Source organism: Saccopteryx leptura, chromosome 7, assembly GCF_036850995.1.
Source record: "Saccopteryx leptura isolate mSacLep1 chromosome 7, mSacLep1_pri_phased_curated, whole genome shotgun sequence".
Classification (NCBI taxonomy): domain Eukaryota; kingdom Metazoa; phylum Chordata; class Mammalia; order Chiroptera; family Emballonuridae; genus Saccopteryx; species Saccopteryx leptura.
In genome coordinates, this window is record NC_089509.1 from 66,132,197 (window position 1) to 66,152,249 (window position 20,053).

A 20,053-nucleotide genomic window follows, 5' to 3' on the forward strand; every position below is an offset into this window, starting at 1 on the left:
CTACTCCAAGGCATATCATAATGAAATTGACACAAACCAACAGCAAAGAAAAAGTTCTCAAGGCAGCCAGGGAAAAGAAGAATACAACATATAAAGGAAGGCCCATTAGATTATCATCAGATTTCTCAGCAGAAACTCTACAAGCTAGAAGAGAGTGGACCCCAATATTTAAAGTCCTGAAAGAGAGGAACTTTCAGCCATGAATACTATACCCATCAAAGCTATCCTTCAAATATGAAGGAGAAATAAAAACATTCACAGATACAGAAAAGATGAGGGAATTTATCATCAGAAAACCCCCACTCCAGGAATTACTAAAGGGGGTTCTCCAATCAGATACAAAGAACAACAAAAAAAAAAAACAGAGCCACAAGTAAAAGCTCCAAGAAGAACACAATAAAACCAAATTTAAACTGTGACAACAACAAAAAGAAAGAGGGGGAGAAGATGGAGATTAACAGTAGCAAAGGACGACGGAGTGCAAAAGTACTCACAAAATAGTTCGCTACAATGAACAGGGTAGGGACCCTTTTCATTACTCAAAGGTAACCACCATTGAAAAAACCACCACAGAAGCACATGAGATAAAAAAGATAGCAACAGAGGAAAGATGTATGGAATACAACCAAATAAAAACAAAAGATAGAAAAACGAAAGAGAAGGATCAAACAAGACACAAAACTAACAGAAAGCAAGATATAAAATGGCAATAGGGAACTCACAAGTATCAATAATTACACTAAATGTAAACGGATTAAACTCACCAATAAAAAGACACAGAGTAGCAGAATGGATTAAAAAAGAAAATCCAACTGTATGCTGCCTACAGGAAACTCATCTAAGTAACAAGGATAAAAACAAATTCAAAGTGAAAGGCTGGAAAACAATACTCCAAGCAAATATCATCCAAAAAAGAGCAGGTGTAGCAATACTCATATCGGATAATGCTGACTACAAGACAGGAAAAGTACTCAGAGACAAAAATGGCCATTTCATAATGGCTAAGGGGACACTGAATCAAGAAGACATAACAATTCTTAATATATATGCACCAAACCAAGGAGCACCAAAATATATGACAGCTACTTATTGATCTTAAAACAAAAACTGACAAAAACACAATCATACTTGGAGACCTCAATACACCGCTGACGGCTCTAGATCGGTCATCCAAACAGAGAATCAACAAAGACATAGTGGCCTTAAACAAAACACTAGAGCACCTGGATATGATAGACATCTACAGGACATTTCATCCCAAAGTGACTGAGTATACATTTTTCTCCAGTGTACATGGATCATTCTCAAGAATTGACCATATGTTGGGCCACAAAAACAACATCAGCAAATTCAGAAAAATTGAAGTTGTTCCAAGCATATTTTCTGATCATAAAGCCTTGAAACTAGAATTCAACTGCAAAAAAGAGGAAAAAAAAATCCCACAAAAATGTGGAAACTAAACAACATACTTTTAAAAAATGAATGGGTCAAAGAAGAAATAAGTGCAGAGATCAAAAGATATATACAGACTAATGAAAATGACAATACGGGCCCTGGTCGGTTGGCTCAGCGGTAGAGCATCGGCCTAGCGTGCGGAGGACCCGGGTTCGATTCCCGGCCAGGGCACACAGGAGAAGCGTCCATTTGCTTCTCCACCCCTCCGCCGCGCTTTCCTCTCTGTCTCTCTCTTCCCCTCCCGCAGCCAAGGCTCCATTGGAGCAAAGATGGCCCGGGCGCTGGGGATGGCTCCTTGGCCTCTGCCTCAGGCGCTAGAGTGGCTCTGGTCGCAATATGGCGACGCCCAGGATGGGCAGAGCATCGCCCCCTGGTGGGCAGAGCATCGCCCCTGGTGGGCGTGCCGGGTGGATCCCGGTTGGGCGCATGCGGGAGTCTGTCTGACTGTCTCTCCCCATTTCCAGCTTCAGAAATGAAAAAAAAAAAAAAAAAAAAAAAAAAAGAAAAGAAAATGACAATACGACATATCAGAATCTATGGGATGCAGCAAAAGCAGTAATAAGAGGGAAGTTCATATCACTTCAGGCATATATGAACAAACAAGAGAGAGCCCAAGTGAACCACTTAACTTCCCACCTTAAGGAACTAGAAAAAGAAGAACCAAGACAACCCAAAACCAGCCAAAGAAAGGAGATAATAAAAATCAGAGCAGAAATAAATGAATTAGAGAACAGAAAAACTATAGAAAAAATTAATAGAACAAGGAGCTGGTTCTTTGAAAAGATCAACAAAATTGACAAACCCTTGGCAAGACTTACCAAGGAAAAAAGAAAGAACTCATATAAACAAAATCCAAAATGAAAGAGGAGAAATCACCACGGACACCGTAGATATACAAAGAATTATTGTAGAATACTATGAAAAACTTTATGCCACTAAATTCAACAACCTAGAAGAAATGGATAAATTCCTAGAAAAATACAACCTTCCTAGACTGAGTCAAGAAGAAGCAGAAAGCCTAAACAGACCTATCAGTAGAGAAGAAATAGAAAAAACCATTAAAAACCTCCCCAAAAATAAAAGTCCAGGCCCTGACAGCTATACAAGTGAATTTTATCAAACATTCAAAGAAGACTTGGTTCCTATTCTACTGAAAGTCTTCCAAAAAATTGAAGAAGAAGCAATACTTCCAAACACATTTTATGAGGCCAACATAACCCTCATACCAAAACCAGGCAAGGATGGCACAAAAAAAGAAAACTACAGACCAATATCTCTAATGAATACAGATGCTAAAATACTAAACAAAATACTAGCAAATCGAATACAACAACATATTAAAAAAATAATACATCATGATCATGTGGGATTCATCTCAGAATCTCAAGGATGGTTCAACATACGTAAAACGGTTAACGTAATACACCATATCAATAAAACAAAGAACAAAAACCACATGATCTTATCAATAGACGCAGAAAAGGCTTTCGATAAAATACAACACAATTTTATGTTTAAGACTCTCAACAAAATGGGTATAGAAGGAAAATATCTCAACATGATAAAGGCCATATATGATAAACCATCAGCTAACATCATATTAAATGGCACTAAACTGAAGGCTTTCCTTCTTAAATCAGGAACAAGACAGGGTTGTCCACTCTCTCCACTCTTATTTAATGTGGTACTAGAGGTTCTAGCCAGAGCAATCAGACAAGACAAAGAAATAAAAGGCATCCATATCGGAAAAGAAGAAGTAAAGGTATCACTTTTTGCAGATGATATGATACTATACATCGAAAACCCCAAAGAATCCACAAAAAGACTACTAGAAACAATAAGCCAATACAGTAAGGTCGCAGGATACAAAATTAACATACAGAAGTCAATAGCCTTTCTATATGCCAACAATGAAACAACTGAGAAGGAACTCAAAAGAATAATCCCCTTCACGATTGCAACAAAAAAAATAAAATACTTAGGAATAAACATAACAAAGAATGTAAAGGACTTATATAATGAAAACTATAAACCATTGTTAAGGGAAATCGAAAAAGATATAATGAGATGGAAGAATATACCTTGTTCTTGGCTAGGAAGAATAAATATAATCAAGATGGCTATATTACCCAAAGCAATATACAAATTTAATGCAATTCCCATCGAAATTTCTATGACATTTTTTAAAGAAATGGAACAAAAAATCATAAGATTTATATGGAACTATAAAAAACCCCGAATAGCCAAAGCAATCCTAAAGAAAAAGAATGAAGCTGGGGGCATTACAATACCTGACTTCAAACTATATTATAGGGCCACGACAATCAAAACAGCATGGTATTGGCAGAAAAATAGACAATCAGACCAATGGAACAGAATAGAAAGTCCAGAAATAAAACCACATATATATAGTCAAATAATTTTTGATAAAGTGGCCAACAACACACAATGGAGAAAAGAAAGCCTCTTCAATAAATGGTGCTGGGAAAACTGGAAAGCCACATGCAAAAGAATGAAACTGGACTACAGTCTCTCCCCCTGTACTCAAAATGGATCAAAGGTCTAAAGATAAGACCAGAAACAATTAAGTACATAGAAGAAGACATAGGTACTCAACTCATGGACCTGGGTTTTAAAGAGCATTTTATGAATTTGACTCCACAGGCAAGAGAAGTGAAGGCAAAAATTAATGAATGGGACTACATCAGACTAAGAAGTTTTTGCTCAGCAAGAGAAACTGGTAACAAAATAAACAGAAAGCCAACTAAATGTGAAATGATATTTCCAAACAAAAGCTCAGATAAGGGCCTAATATCCAAAATATACAAAGAACTCATAAAACTCAACAACAAACAAACAAACAATCCAATAAAAAAATGGGAAGAGGATATGAATAGACACTTCTCCCAGGAAGAAATACAAATGGCCAACAGATATATGAAAAGATGCTCATCTTCTTTAGCTATTAGAGAAATGCAAATCAAAACGGCAATGACATACCACCTCACACCTGTTCGATTAGCTGTTATTAGCAAGACAGGTAATAGCAAATGTTGGAGAGGCTGTAGAGAAAAAGGAACCCTCATACACTGTTGGTGGGAATGTAAAGTAGTACAACCATTATGGAAGAAAGTATGGTGGTTCCTCAAAAAACTGAAAATAGAACTACCTTATGACCCAGCAATCCCTCTACTGGGTATATATCCCAAAAAACTCAGAAACATTGATACGTAAAGACACATGCAGCCCCATGTTTATTGCAGCATTGTTCACAGTGGCCAGGACATGGAAACAACCAAAAAGCCCTTCAATAGAAGACTGGATAAAGAAGATGTGGCACATATATACTATGGAATACTACTCAGCCATAAGAAATGATGACATCAGAACATTTACAGCAAAATGGTGGGATCTTGATAACATGATACGAAGCGAAATAAGTAAATCAGAAAAAACCAGGAACTGTATTATTCCATACGTAGGTGGGACATAATAGTGAAACTAAGAGACATTGATAAGAGTGTGGTGGTTACGGGGGGGAGGGGGAAATGGGAGAGGGAAAGGGGGTGGGGAGGGGCACAAAGAAAACAAGATAGAAGGTGACAGAGGACAATCTGACTTTGGGTGGTGGGTATGCAACATAATTGAATGACAAGATAACCTGGACTTGTTATCTTTGAATATATGTATCCTGATTTATTGATGTTACCCCATTAAAAAAATAAAATTATTAAAACAAACAAACAAACAACAACAACAAAAAACTGGGACCAAAGGCATTGCACTGCCAAATCCAGTGCTTATCACAACTTATAATTATTTTATTTATGTATATTTTTCTTTCCCTCTGTCTACCCCATGACAGTGTAGTATTTATGAAGACAGAAAGTGAGTCTGTCTCATTCACTATAGACAACCAGTGTTGAGCACAGTGCCCGGCACATAACAGAATTACAATAAGTGTTTATTAAATGAGTGAATAAATACTCCTTTGTATACATATACAGATATATACAAATAACAGACACATATGGACACAGAGAGATATGCTCATGTGCAATGCATATCTATGCACACAGAGGTACACATACCCAATCTACCTGGGTACATATAGATAGAGAAATATAATAGGTACACAGAGAATATGGAAAGAAAATGTCATAATATTAACAGTAAATATTTCTGTATGGAAAAAAAAACAAAACATCAGTTTTACATAATTGTATTGGTTTTTAAATGTAAAAAATTATTATCTGATCCAAACGCCCTCTTATTTTGTTTTAAGATCGAATCATGGCTTCTTCGAGTAGGCATAAATGTAAGAATAGTCCTGACACCTTCTGTTATATATGTGGCTGTTACACACTTCTACGTCAAAGGCGCAATATTTCATCATTTGTGACACATGCATATGTTGCCTATTTTCAAGTTCCCCTTGGCAATCAAGACAAGAATAGGGCTCCTCATATTGTGTGTCATAATTGTGAAGAAATGCTTTGTGACTGGACAAAAGGAAAACGCAAAGGAATGCCTTTTGGTATTCCCACGGTTTGGCGTGAACCTAAGGACCACAGCAGTGACTGTTATTTCTGTCTGATCCATACAAAGGGCATCAGCAAGAAAAAACGGCATATGATCACATATCCTAATATTCCTTCAGCAATACGACCTATCGCACACTCTGAGACACTCCCAGTTCCAGTTTTCAATGGTTTTATTTCTTCTAAGGATGAAGAAAGTGAACATGGTGATTTAGTGTATTTTGATAAGATGCATGAAGAAATGGTTGTAGAATCTAAGGGTCTTCTTCTAATGCCAAGCAGTCATTAACCCCTCAGCAGTTGAGCCAACCCGAATTGAATGACTTAGTAAGAGATTTGGGCCTATCAAAGAAAGCAGCTGAGTTATTAGCCTCCAGGCTTCAAGAAAAGAATGTACTTCACCAGTCAGCCAAAGTATCCCATTTCAGGAAGTGTGAACAAATTTTTGTGGACTTTTTTCCTGAAGACACTTTGTTTACTCTCATATCAGTAATCTTCTGAGCAAGCTAGGTGTTACCACTTACAGTCCAACAGAATGGCGGCTATTTCTTGACATCTCTAAACAGAGTCTGAAATGTGGTCTCCTACAAAACGGTAATGTTTATGCAGCAGTTCTAATTGGTTGTTCAACTCATCTGCAAGAAGATTATAATGACATAAAAATTGTCCTCGACTTTCTGAAGTATGAGGAGCATAACTGGACCATTTGTGTGGATCTTAAAATGGTAAATTTCCTGCTAGGACAACAGAGAGGTTTCACGAAGTATCCTTGCTTTCTGTGTTTGTGGGACAGCTGAGCTCGGAAGAAACACTGGACACAGAAGGAGTGACCTAAACGTGAAGCTCTGGAAGTAGGGATACAAAATATTGTGAATGTACCTGTAGTTAATCAAGACAGGATTATTTTTTCCCCACTTCACATCAAACTTGGCTTAATGAAGCAGTTTGTTCAGGCTTTGAATAGAGAAAGTGAATGCTTTCAACATATTATTTCTGCTTTTCCTGCCTTGTCTTTCTAAAAGATAAAAGCAGATGTATTCTATGGACCTCAAATCATTATATTTTCACAAAGATGATGCCCAAGAAGACCTACTTCATTATGCATTGAGATTCACTTCCTGAACAGTCACGTTCATAAGTTTCCCAAAAATCTTGGAGCTGTTAGTGATGAGCAGGGAGAATGCTTTCATCAAGATCTGAGGATGGTGGAAGAGCGTTATCAGGGGCAATGGGACTGAAATATGGCAGACTACTGCTGTAGCATCAAATGAGATTGTCCTCAACAAGTACACAAACGGAAGAGCTACAAACACAAATTTTTGCCTGAATAGAATTTAAATAGGTTTTGCGCAAATTTTATGATTAAAATAAGTGTTTTAATGTTTTATTTAGAAATTGTAGACAAATTCTGATGCAATCATCTTTTAGTGTATTAGTGTGTTTACTGCATTATATAAATTATTATATTTTCACAAAGATGATGCCCAAGAAGTCATTCTACTTCATTATGTTAAACTAAATGTTGAAAATTTTACAATAAGATGAAAACCTAAAATCTTGAATTGTAAAAAAACTGTAGCTTACAGAGAAAAACTAATGTCAGATTTGAGATCAGCACACTTGAATTAGGTAATAACAAGTATTTTCGTGGATGCAACAAAAATTTTGTTCCCCGGTGATATTAGTGATTTTACTGATGGATAATTTAATATTGATACTTACTGTGGAAAAGGGAGAAGGAGTTGGGTAGGAGAGAGTCCAACTTGATATTTCAGTCACTTGGGGGAGAGAAAACTGAATTCAGTCAAAAGTATTATCTGTAATCCTTCTAGAAATAAAGCCTAACATTTAAATAGCCTCTGATTTCATATAGGATTGCCAGCTATCTCTATTGGAAAAGTAAAATACTTTTATTTCTACAACCTGACATTTTGAGATGAACTAGCTTTATTATATGAGATAATCCATAGTCCATAGTTATTGGACTCTTAAAATAACACTCTTGAATGCTCTCTTTTTGACTACACATCTCTTGGGAAACATCACCTACTCTTCTTGCCTCAAGTTTGTATTATATTCAATATCTTATTCTTTCCCAAGGGTCAACTTGCAGTCATTCCTATATTTCCTCTTGCTTTGTCCTGTTCTGATAGATGATTCACCCAAGAAGAGATTCAGTCAAAACAAGTCACAGGGCAGAAGGAAAGAGGAAGAGTGCTCAGTGACCTCCAGTGTAATTTCTCATAAGCCGATGATGACTCACTTCTGTTGCCAGCACAGGCTTCACTCAGTGCTTCTGCTCTGCCATCTCTCTATACCTTTGCCAAAGATGGCAACAGTGGACCGACAATACCTTTATTGGTTGGGAAGCAATACTTTTGATAGTTTACAAGGGGGGCTACATCAATAGTTAATGGAGTCATCAATATCCAGGAGCAAAACTGATTTTAGAAAACACAGAAATGGGAAAAAGAGTTGGCAGACTTTTCTTTTGACCCTTCAAAAAATTGCATTTAAATATATCTATCCCTTCAGGGTACCATGTCTTAAATGGTTAATATGTTTGGCTGACAAAGCAAAACTGTAGATCTATAAAGGATCCCTACTGGTGAAGAATTGGAGATAGACTAGGCAAAACTGAATCACTGCCGAATGAGATGCAGCTGAGCAAAGCAGAAGTAAGAGGAAAGAAAAATGGTCTAACAACATGGAGGGAGATTATCTCAATTCCAGGATGGGGAAAAAAAACTCACTGCCCTGAGAACCAACCAGAAGCACACCTTTTATATTCATTTCAGCATTTTTTATAATTGTGAAGACTTAGAAATATATAAATGATCAGCATTATGGTTTACTCATGTGAGAGAACACTATTACATCATAAAAATGGGTTATAGAGGAATATTTAATGACATGAAAGAATTCATTAAATATTATAAAGGAATAAAAATGAGATTACAGAATGAGAGATACAGCATGATGGAAACTAGATAAAAACACACAGAGATATTCATAAGCACACACATCATATAAAGATAGGAAGAAAGATATGCCCCCAAAATGTTATTCATATTTACCTGAGTTATGAGTTTATGAATTATTTTAATATCCTTCTCTGTATTTTGTACATTCCTCAAATTTCCTAACATTAACATGCATCATCATCCTTACAATTATAAAATTAAAACAATACATTGTATTTTTAAAAAGAAGAGAACAAAGAGAAGAACTTCTATTTTTGGCAAAAAGGCTGACAAGTTACCCTAAACAGCCTCTTTGTTAAAAACAAGAAATCCTGGACTAAAATCAAAACAAACAAACAAACAAAAATAAAACCCCTCCTTTGAAAACACTACTGTCAAGCCGCTAGAGATGTAGAGCATTCTAAAACAAAGTCAAAGAGGAGCTGCAAGGAGGTACTGAATTATTTAACTGCCGACCACACCCCTGAGAGCTGGCTGTCTATGCCTCTTCTCAACTTCATGCTCAATGTCATTATGTTGGGAGCTTGAAATTGGCCGTGTATTTATAACACAAAATTGGCAAATCAGGATTTTTTTTTTTCTGGAGAGCCAGACCTTAAGCATATAACAACATATTTCTAAGCACAAAGTTTAGGGTCTATAGAAGCCAGAGAGTCTCATTGTAGACGCCCCATAAAGCTGGGATGCTGAGAATAAGAGGTTAGTAGCAAGCCTACTCCACAGAAGGAATCATCAAGGAAACAATCCTGACGATGGGGTGGGTGGGAGCAGCAAAATATCATCCCTGAAAACTTAACCACAAGGTTACCCTCATGAATGTTTTAGGATCTGAAATGCATGCTACCTCTGTGGCCCATAAAATGTGGTCAAAATTAAAACGTGGTCCCAGTTGATAGTACCCCCAGGCTTCTGACTGATTCAAATATAAATCCTTTCTGTGGAAACACACTCATTTTATTTTTAATTTTTTTGCAGGAGAAGCAGGGAGAAAGAGACAGGAACATCACACTGCTCCTGTATGTGCCCTGAGGATCAAATCCACAACATTGTCATTTCGGGATGGAGCTAACCCATGAGGGCCTTTAGAAACACACTTATAACTGGGCCTCAAAAACGAGCACAAGTAACCAATATTAGCTCACATATAAAAAACCGAAATAACACACAAGACAAGGCAGTAAGAAACAACAGACAGCAAAATCAGAACTGCCAAAATTTTATATATTAAAGCTAGGCACAAAAGAGAAAACAAGTTATATATATTTTTTAAATAAGAGAGAGGACTATAAATATGAGAACAGAGTTACAGACTATTAAAATAAAAAAACATACTTGAAAGAAACAAATGGAACTTCTAGAAATAAGAAATTAAATACCAAAAGGAAATTAAGTAACATTAAACAGAATATTAGACACAGAGTAAGAGAGAATCAGAAAAATCAGAAGGAAAGTTAAAGGAAGTATCCAGAATGCTGCAGAGTCAGAAATAGTAAGTAGTAAAGAGAGGATAAGATATGACAGAATGATTGGGAGGGGGGGGGGGGGGGGGGGCGCAGGTGGTAAATCCATAAATAAAAGCATGGAAATTATATATATTTTTTCTTTTAAGCAAGAAGACAGACAGAGACAGACAACCAGGAACAGACAGACATGAAGGGAGAGAGATGAGAAGCATCAATTCTTCATGGCGGCACCTTAGTTGTTCATTGATTGCTTTCTTTTATGTGCCTTGACCCAGGGGGCTCCAGCTAAAGCCAGTGATCCTTTGCTCAAGCCAGTCACCTTGGGCTCAAGCCAGAGATCCTTTGCTCAAGCCAGAGGCTTTGGAGTTTTGGACCTGGGTCCTCAGCATCCCAGGTGACACTCTATCCACTGCGCCACCACCTGGTCAGGCGGAAATGATAAATATTAACTCTAGGATATTAGTTACCTGTGGGATGGAGTGAAGAATTGGATCATGTGGGCATATAGGCCTTTAAATATACTGGTAACATCTACTATTAAGATTGGAGATGGGTATACAGGTGTTCTTTCTTATTACTGTTGTTCTATATGCTTTTAAAATATTATAAAAATTTATGTTGTCAATATTTGATGAAAACCATTTTAATGGTAGCCTAAAAGAACGCTCCACAGTGTCAACTGTAGCTGTATTTGAGTCATGAGACTATGAGTATTTTTATTTTCCCATCTTTTCTGATACTTGAAAATTTCTTTCAAAAGACTATTAATTTTTCAATAAAAATATAATAAATACATACTTTAAAAAGGGAAGCATATGTTTTCCCAACATGATAAATGTCTTTGAATAAAATAGCAAATGCAGACGATCCTATTATCTAAAATTTTGTCTTTTACTTACAATGGACACATTTTTATTTAGATTTTAATTTTATTTAAAAATTAAACCATAGAAACAAAAATTTAATATACAAACAATGAGAAAATGGGGAAGTGATTAGGAAGGAGAAAAATGATAGCCTGACCTGTGGTGGCGCAGTGGCAAAACGTCGACCTGGAAATGCTGAGGTCGCCGGTTCAAAACCCTAGGCTTGCCTGGTCAAGGCACATATGGGAGTTGATGCTTCCTGCTCCTCCCCCCCTTCTCTCTCTCTGTCTCTCTCTCTCTCTACTCTCTCTCTCCTTTCTAAAATGAATAAATAAAATAAAATTTGAAAAAAAATTAAAAAAAAAAAAAAAAAAAAAAAAAAAAAAAAAAAAAAAAAAAGAAAAATGATTAACACAGCGAGGATGAGCAGTAGTTCTCATTACCATATCAACCCCTCCCATAATTCCTCCTACAGGAAATCAAGCTGTATCATTACAAAAGTGAGGGGTTGTGCCCTTTTCTGCCCCCATAATTTCTCCACTCAAAAGTCTAGATATACTTGCAGGGCAGAGTTTAGAGCAGGGGTCCCCAAACTATGGCCCGCGGGCCACATGCGGCCCCCTGAGGCCATTTATCCGCCCCGCCGCACTTCCGGAAGGGGCACCACCATCTCATTAGCCAAAAGCAGGCCCATAGTTCCCATTGAAATACTGGTCAGTTTGTTGATTTAAATTTATTTGTTCTTTATTTTAAATATTGTATTTGTTCCCGTTTTGGTTTTTTACTTTAAAATAAGATATGTGTAGTGTGCATAGGAATTTGTTCATAGGTATTTTTTATAGTCCGGCCCTCCAATGGTCTGAGGGACAGTGAACTGGCCCACTGTGTAAAAAGTTTGGGGACCCCTGGTTTAGAGAAACACTACCAATACCTTGAGATTGCTCTTCAGCCAAAGTGGCCAAAGCAGCCAGGATATAGAACTCAAATCCTGAAGGCGATAGTTCTCATAACACCCTTATATGCTCAGTCACCTAAAACACTGCGGGTATCTTGAGCATACCAAACTCAATCCAGCACGAAGTGGAGGCAGACCTCCGGTAAATCGTGGGTTACTGAGCAGTAGAAAGAAAAAAAAAAATGGCAAAACCTGTCCACCTAAGATGGTGAGAGAAGCAGAAAGGTAGCCTAAGACATAAACGGCAACGTTCTCAAGCTGAGCCCGAGCCCAGCAGATGAGGGGAGCCAGACGGCTTGGCTGCCGCCCCTGGCCCCACCACACTGTCCTCTCACCCCCCTGGAGGTTCGGTTTTGCGTCCCTGAAACAAGGAGTGAAGTGAGCACTGGAATGGCTTCCCAGTCAGAACAAGGAAACTGCTGTGGAGTCTCTGAGCTGCTGGAGGATCAGCTTCAGCTTCAGGTCATGGCTGAAGTTCTTCATCCAGAAGAGCTCCCTGTTATAAAAGGCAGAGTGGTTGTGGATGTGGATCTAACAGGTCTTATCCACCAAGTCCCTAGGGCAATTCAGTAGTGATTGCTGGGCCCTAAACACTTGCATTGATAAGTTACCTGCTCTGCCACTAACTGCTTTAATATGAAGAGCAACAGCTAATTGTTACCATGCCAGAGTGACAGGTTAGCAGCGAAGGTCTTCTGCATGCTGCACGTGACACTGAACTTCTGCATGCCGATGAAGCTGTCCAGCATCACACGGATAGCCATGCTGACAAGGTCCTCTATCACAGAGTCCTCTGCCACCTAGCCCCTCAGGTGGATACATGCGCGGGCCTCTGCCACGTAGATCATGGACTCAATGTACCGCACCATGGTAGAGATGCTGCCTTTGACCATGGATCCTTTCCTCAGGGTGCTGTACTGCAAGGCCACCTTGTCCTGGTCCATCTGATTGAGCTTTGGATAGACCTTCTCCTTGGCAGAGATGATATACTTCTCTCGGCCCTTCTGTGGCAGGAGCGCCACACTGAACACGTTGGGCATGAGGGGCTGCCCAGCCTCCCCTCCTTGCTGTTAAGGTGGTGTGTGATGTGGCTGCCGACCACGAAATGGGCCCGCGTCTCCTCCTGGACTGGGTCTGCTGTGTCCCTCACTACACACAGGATGTCCAAGTGGGAAATAATGGGACCTCTGTGAGGTCCACGTTTTCTGAGAAGGTCAGTGAGGGGTCCGAACAGCTCCCCGAGACTGCAGGGAGGTGACAATGCCGGCCTTCGAGATGGAGATACCCTGCTGTTCCGTGGTTTTATGGACGCGGCTTCTGCCCTGGTATTCTTTTTGCCAAATTCAAGACATACTCTTCAGTCAGTTAGAACTAAGGCTCCAGCTTCTAAGGTCCACTCCTAGCTAACAGGCTGCCGCAGAACATACGCCTTGAGGCCCACAGCTAATGCCCCAGGCCGGTGGTGAGAATCGCTGGCTAGACACTTTCTCAATGTATCTGAGGAACTGAGACTTGGTTGTGCCAGGATTTCTGCACCAGGATACCCTGGATGTGTGTGTGCCTGAAAATGGAGGCAGCAAGAGTGGCAAAGATCTCTCTGACCTGCTGGTCCTCAGCGAGGCAGGTGATCATCTTCGCATCTTTGTCGGTCAGTCCCCCCCCCCCCCCCCCCCCCCCCCCCCCCCCCCCCCCCGCAACCTTGTTGTTCTCCTTGGCGACATGGTTGACTAAGATGACCTCCTTGGCTCTGTGGTTGGCAAAGATGGGGAAGGCACTGGCAGTGCTGAGGGGGCCGTCTGATGGACAAACTTTTAAAATGCTGTATACCAAAGGGGAGAGGCGCCTCTGGGTTCTGTTTTACCTCTGGTGGGTAAAAACATAATGTCAAGTTTTCAATGAAGTAAGAAAGCTTTTTAATTACTCTTTGGAACTTAGGTTCTTACATGGAATTAATTCTGTTTCTTAATTATATTTAATGACAAATTAATTAGAGATCTGAGACTGGTAAAAGGATAAGACTGCTGATATTTAAACAGGTTTCAAACAGAGTCTGTGGCAAAGATAAGATTTAATTTTTGACTTAATGTGTTCACAGAAAGACGGGGTTAGAATAGGGCCCATCGGTAAGGAAAGCACTGACTATGATGAGTTTTTAGATAATTTACCTAGGCTTCAACATACTTTCAATAACTAGTTGAATAATAATATCCTGAAAGGAAAAGAAAAATACTTGTTTAAGGTCCTGTATTCAACTTACTATAAAATTATAGTTCACAAAATCATTTTAGGGAAACAATGAGATAACATTAAAAAAAATCTCATTGGAAGTTGCTTCAGTTTTTCTAATATTAAAAGAATAAACTAAGGGTAAAAACTGTTTCCTATTTTAAAAGTATAGCTTAGCTTGCAATTTTTAAGTGGCCTAAATCATCATAAGTATTCTTTTGGTTTCCAGCCATATTTACTGAGGTATAATCATATACAATGAAACACACAGACATCAAGTGTCAAGTTCAATCAAATTTAACAAATGCATACATCTGTGTAACCCAAACACTTATATAGATAACCTTTAAAAGTGGGGGTTAAATCTCTCCACTTTCCTGCCCTTCCCCCAATCTTTCTAGTAATGACTCAGCAAAGGCCTATGAAAAAGATTTGATGTGTGACAGAAGATAGAGTATGGTGATGTTACAGTTTCTGAATCATAACACCAGCCTTTACTTAACCTTTAAAAATGTGTTAAAAGCCTGACCTGTGGTGGCGCAGTGGATAGAGCTCTGACTTGGAATACTGAGATCACTAGTTTGAAACCCTGGGCTTGCCTGATCAAGGCACATACGAGAAGCGACCAATGAACAACTTGAGCGAAGAAACTACTTCTCGTCCCCCACTGCCCTCTTTCTGTAAAGTCTATAAATAAAATCTTTAAAATAAATATGTTAAAAGCTCAGCCATTTTCTTCTTACCTGCTTGTGTGGCAGCTTCTTCTTCCTTCAGCTGTTCCACCAAGGATGGAGCATCCGTTGGTCTCTTCTTCTCACTTTCCACATTGTAAATGATTAAGTTTCTTTGCCTCCTCAACTCTCTTTTGTGCCTCAAAAGGGAAAAAAAAGCTACAAATTTTTAAGTTATCCAGATTGTTCTTGTTAAGAAAAAAGCAATGCTTTCTTGTGACCTATATACTACTACGTACTAGACACAGGAGAGCCAGAAGAAGTACTTACATACCATAAGACTCTCTTAAATCTTATACAATATTAAGTTCTTCAGCTAAGTTTGTTACTACTACTGTCTCCAGGGAGGACATTGATTACCTTGACTTGGCTTTGATCTCAGGGGTTCTCAATCTTTTTTTGATTAAGTTTCTTTCACTATAGTAGAAGTTTCATGTACTATTGTAGAGATTATTTTCTAAGCAGATAAACAGAAAACAGTGATCAGCATGGTTTGTGGGGAAAACCTTAATATATTTGAAGGTCATTCTAGGAGCTTCCAAAGAGGAAGTTAAAGTAAGACAAAACAAAATGTTTTGACAAAACAATGCAAGAGTTAAAACAGTTTAACATTTGTGAAGCTAAATTTTGGGATTTATGTTGTAAGACTGACTACTTAGGAGTAAAGACTAGAAGAAAAAATCTCCCTCATTATTAAAAAGCATTTATTATTTTTCCTTTTTTATATAAAGTATTTATTAAGTGTGTAATAGTATGTGGAGTTGTCTTTGAAAAAAGTTCAGAGATCATTTTTATGTATATTAATTAACTTTTGTTGTATAGTAAATGCTGGGCAGATAAAATATATCATGCTCACTTTGTTAAAAATGGCGCCGCCCATGTGGAAGCCCATTGCCCAGGTGATAATATTAGTTGCCCTTCTTGCTTGGGATGGGCATGATTATATTAATGTGAATTAAAATCAGTGTAGGGTGGTATGTAAATTCTGTCTCTTATTGAAAGGGAAAGGAAGTTCTTCAGATAACCCTAATCCTTTCAGAGAACTAAAACTAAATGACCCAGTTGTCCTTGTAAGTCCCTTCATTTTCCAAAGAAAGGACGAGACAGAAAGCCTGACTTTTCCTCTTTAAAATGGCGTTGGCAATACTAAGTTTTACAGCTTTTGGCACCTTATCACAAAAGCACAGCTTACCATAGGAGATTTTAGACATTTATCTCTTTCTTCTTTTAACTTGATCTTGCGACTCAACACACAAGTCCTAAGGATTTACAACGTGTGCAACTAATACCTGTGTCTGGAAACAGAACAATACCAGCACCCCAGTAGTCCCGTTTCTCCCTTCTCGCAACAGCATCTCACTCTCCTTCCCAAACATAACCGTTATTCTGACTACGTTAGTTCTGCCTGTTTTCCACTTCATGTAGTTGGTCTCACATGGTGTGTGTTCCTTTGAGTCTGACTTCTTTTGTTCCACATATGCTCTTTAGATGTACTCATATTGCTGAATATAGCCGTGGTTTTATCATTTATTTTCTGTATATATTTCATTGCATGGATAAAAAAACAAATTTATTTATCCATTCTACTAGTGATGCACATTTGGATTGCTTTCAATTTTTGGCTATTAAGAGTAAAGCTATCCTGAAAATTCTTGTATATGTCTCTGGTGCACATTTGTAATATTTCTGTTGGGAAGGAAAAAGATTGAAAATGTTCGCAGTGTTCTTGTTCTTACTGTTCCGGTACGTACGTACCAATATGCAGTATATCCTTTTGTTTGTTCGGTTTTGCTGAGGTATAATTGACAAAATTGTAAGATATTTAAAGTGTACAAAGTGATGATTTAATATATGTAGGTATACATTGTGATAGGATTTCCCAACAAATTGATTAACACGTGTATCACCTCACATATCATATTTACCCTTTTTTTGAGAGAGCATTTAAGTTCTTTTCTCTTAGCAAATTTCCATTACAGAATACAGTGTTATCAATAATGGTCACCATGTTATACATTAGATCCTCAGACTTTATTCATCTCAGAACTGGAAGGTTGTGCCCTTTTACCCACATCTCCTATTCCACGTGTGGTGTTCCAATCTTGTGCTGGCCCCTAGGAGTGGAATTGCTAGCTCACAGGGAACATGTCTGTTCAACCTCAGCTGATACTGTCAAACAACTTTCTAACCTGCCTTTATTCCTTTATACACCCACTACTTCCACACATTTTTTTCCCCTTTAGCACAGTTATAAATGTAGTTTATCTTCACTTTGTTGTCCTAGGCTTTAAGCTAATCCACTCTTACCTTCTTATCTCTTACTCTACCATAAAATACTTATATTTAAACTTCAACAGGGTTAACAGTACTTGATCCTGCATTTAAAATTTCATAAAACCCCCTAAACCCCAAAGTATATCAAATTATTCTGCCTTGCAATAAGCTAAAATTATGTTTCCCTATTCATTCATCAAATGCTGATGAAACACCTACAAGATATTTTAGATCTGAACCTGGGGATACAAAGGAATGTAACACTGATCTTCTGACCTCCAGGAAGTAACTGTGGTAGTAAGTTACTCATCAGTAACTGGATGCTCCTCTCTGGTGCCCCCACCTCTCCAATCCCTTTACCAATACTGGCTTTCAGCTTAGGCTAGCCACTGCGTCTCACTAACTGCAAATACAATTTTCCCTCCTCTATTTTCCCTCTGTTGGATAACTACCTATAAGAGCTTTTCCCCTCCTCCTTTGTTGGACAAAGATAACATTAAGGACAAGAGCAATATTATTCTCAAAACCTAAGGAATTGTGGCAATATGTATGTATGTTCAGTTTCCCTCATCATATCGCATGTTCACTTTTTCATGGTCTCACTGTATCACAGATTTTTAAATTGTATATATCTAATTTTGTATCATGGATTTTTCGCTATATCATGGGATTTTGCAGTATATAGATATTTAAAAATATTTATTATTTTAATTATGGTTGTGGTAAAATAAGCACTTTCTAGCCTAAGAAATTTAAAACAATATAAAAAATATAAAAAATATTAAAACACATTAAAGGAATATAAATAGAAATAAAGTCTTAAAATATATAAATAGTAAAATAAATATAAGTTTGCTGCTTTGCGGGTTTTCACCTGTCTCAGCGGGCTCTGGAACCTAACCCCTGCGATAGAGGCAGGACCACTGTAATGCCAGTAGCTGTAGCCAAGCAGATTCACATTGAATTCAAACAGGCGGTAGAGGAAATGTGGAGCGAGAAAGCTTTTGGCCATTCCGTTTATTAGTCTTACAATGGCAGACGAGCAAGCAGGCAGGGACAAGTGCTTCTCTCTCTCTCTCAGGGCTCACAAGCAAAACAGGCTGGGGAAAAACACCTTCCCTGGCAAACAATAGAAAATGGACCCTTCCAATGGCGGCAGGCAGTCTGCAATTTGCAATCCGCCGCCCTGAGGGCAAGCACCTGCAGCCTTACATAGACTATACACACATGGTACTGCCCCGTGCTCATGGAGCAATCAGGCAAAGTACAGGTGAGCAAGCCTAACACACTTGTTTGCCCAACAATTTACTCTTCCTTTTTTTTTTCTGTATTTCAAGGATGAGGCTCTGCATATATTTGTGTACAATGGGATTTTCAGAATAAATTTTGTGTAAGAATATTAAAAAGGTTCACAGTGTTCTTACTGTTCAGTATTTCATATTGTGAATGAGCAGGAGAACATATTAGTTGTTAAGGTAATGTGCTTAAGTATCTTTGTTGTTTTAAGAAGTTATTACTGCTCCCAAAATAGCTTCAGTTAGTCCTTTTCTCTGATAGTATGAAACCAGTTTTTGTTTGTGAAATGAATTGTTGCATCTGCGCACTACATTTCAAACTCTGAGAAGAATGCTTTAGGAAAAATTAGGTTCTTTTGTTATTTTAGAAAATGAAGCATTAATAATAAAATTTACCCCACTTAAAATAAAATTAACCTCATTTAAAATCAGTAGTAATAAAATTAATATCATTGACTTAGATGTCTCTACAATTAAGAGCCACAGGAGGTCCTTTGTTGCCTTTTTTCCCCACAGGCCATCTTTATGGAGGTCCACATTTATTTCCATCTATCATCTAAAGGAAGGGCTGCAGGAAAAAGTATGTCAGTGAAAGTATAGTAAGTTGGGAGTAGCTGTCCTTACCACCCAAGTGATTCCAACCCTCTCCATCAACAGGAATCACCCTAAATTAATATGAACGCTTTTTATTCAAGTGGTACAAATCCAAATCAAAGTAGTGTAAGTAGAAAAAGGTCACCAAACTGAGGAGTCTAGCTTCAGTGAATTCAATTTAGGACTCTCCTTCTCCAACTGGGCTCCGTTTCCTTTTGGGTTACACTGTTTCTCTCCACCGCAGATTAGCTTTTCCCAGAGTGCGTGCTCCAGCTTTAGTAGACTCACAAGCAAAACAGGCTGGGGCAAAAACACCATCCCCGGCAATCGATAGCAAAAAGCGGTCCCTCCCAATGGTGGCAGGCCTTGGGTGCCCTCAGACATGGCCCTGTGTTTCATTTTCTAGATTGAAAAACTATTGGGGAAGGACTGTGAGTGGCCCAGAATAGGTCACATGCACACTCCTGAACCAATTACCTTGCTCAGAGGGATCAGGTACTATGAATGGCCAGCCCAGGGAGTTCTTCCACTGGCAAGTTCATCAGAATGACCTGATCAGAGAGAAGGAATAAACTTCAGACAGAAACAGCAAATATTCGGCACAGCCCTCACAGGTGCTTCACATGCATTGGTCACAAAAGTAGTGTTAGGAAAGGGAAATTCTCTGGG

General features: G+C 38.4%; 1 pseudogene; it reads right to left on the reverse strand.

Moving 5' to 3' along the window:
* Positions 1–12,666: 12,666 nt before the first annotated feature.
* Positions 12,667–19,768, reverse strand: LOC136379004 (DNA replication licensing factor MCM2 pseudogene; annotated as a pseudogene).
* Positions 19,769–20,053: the final 285 nt, after the last annotated feature.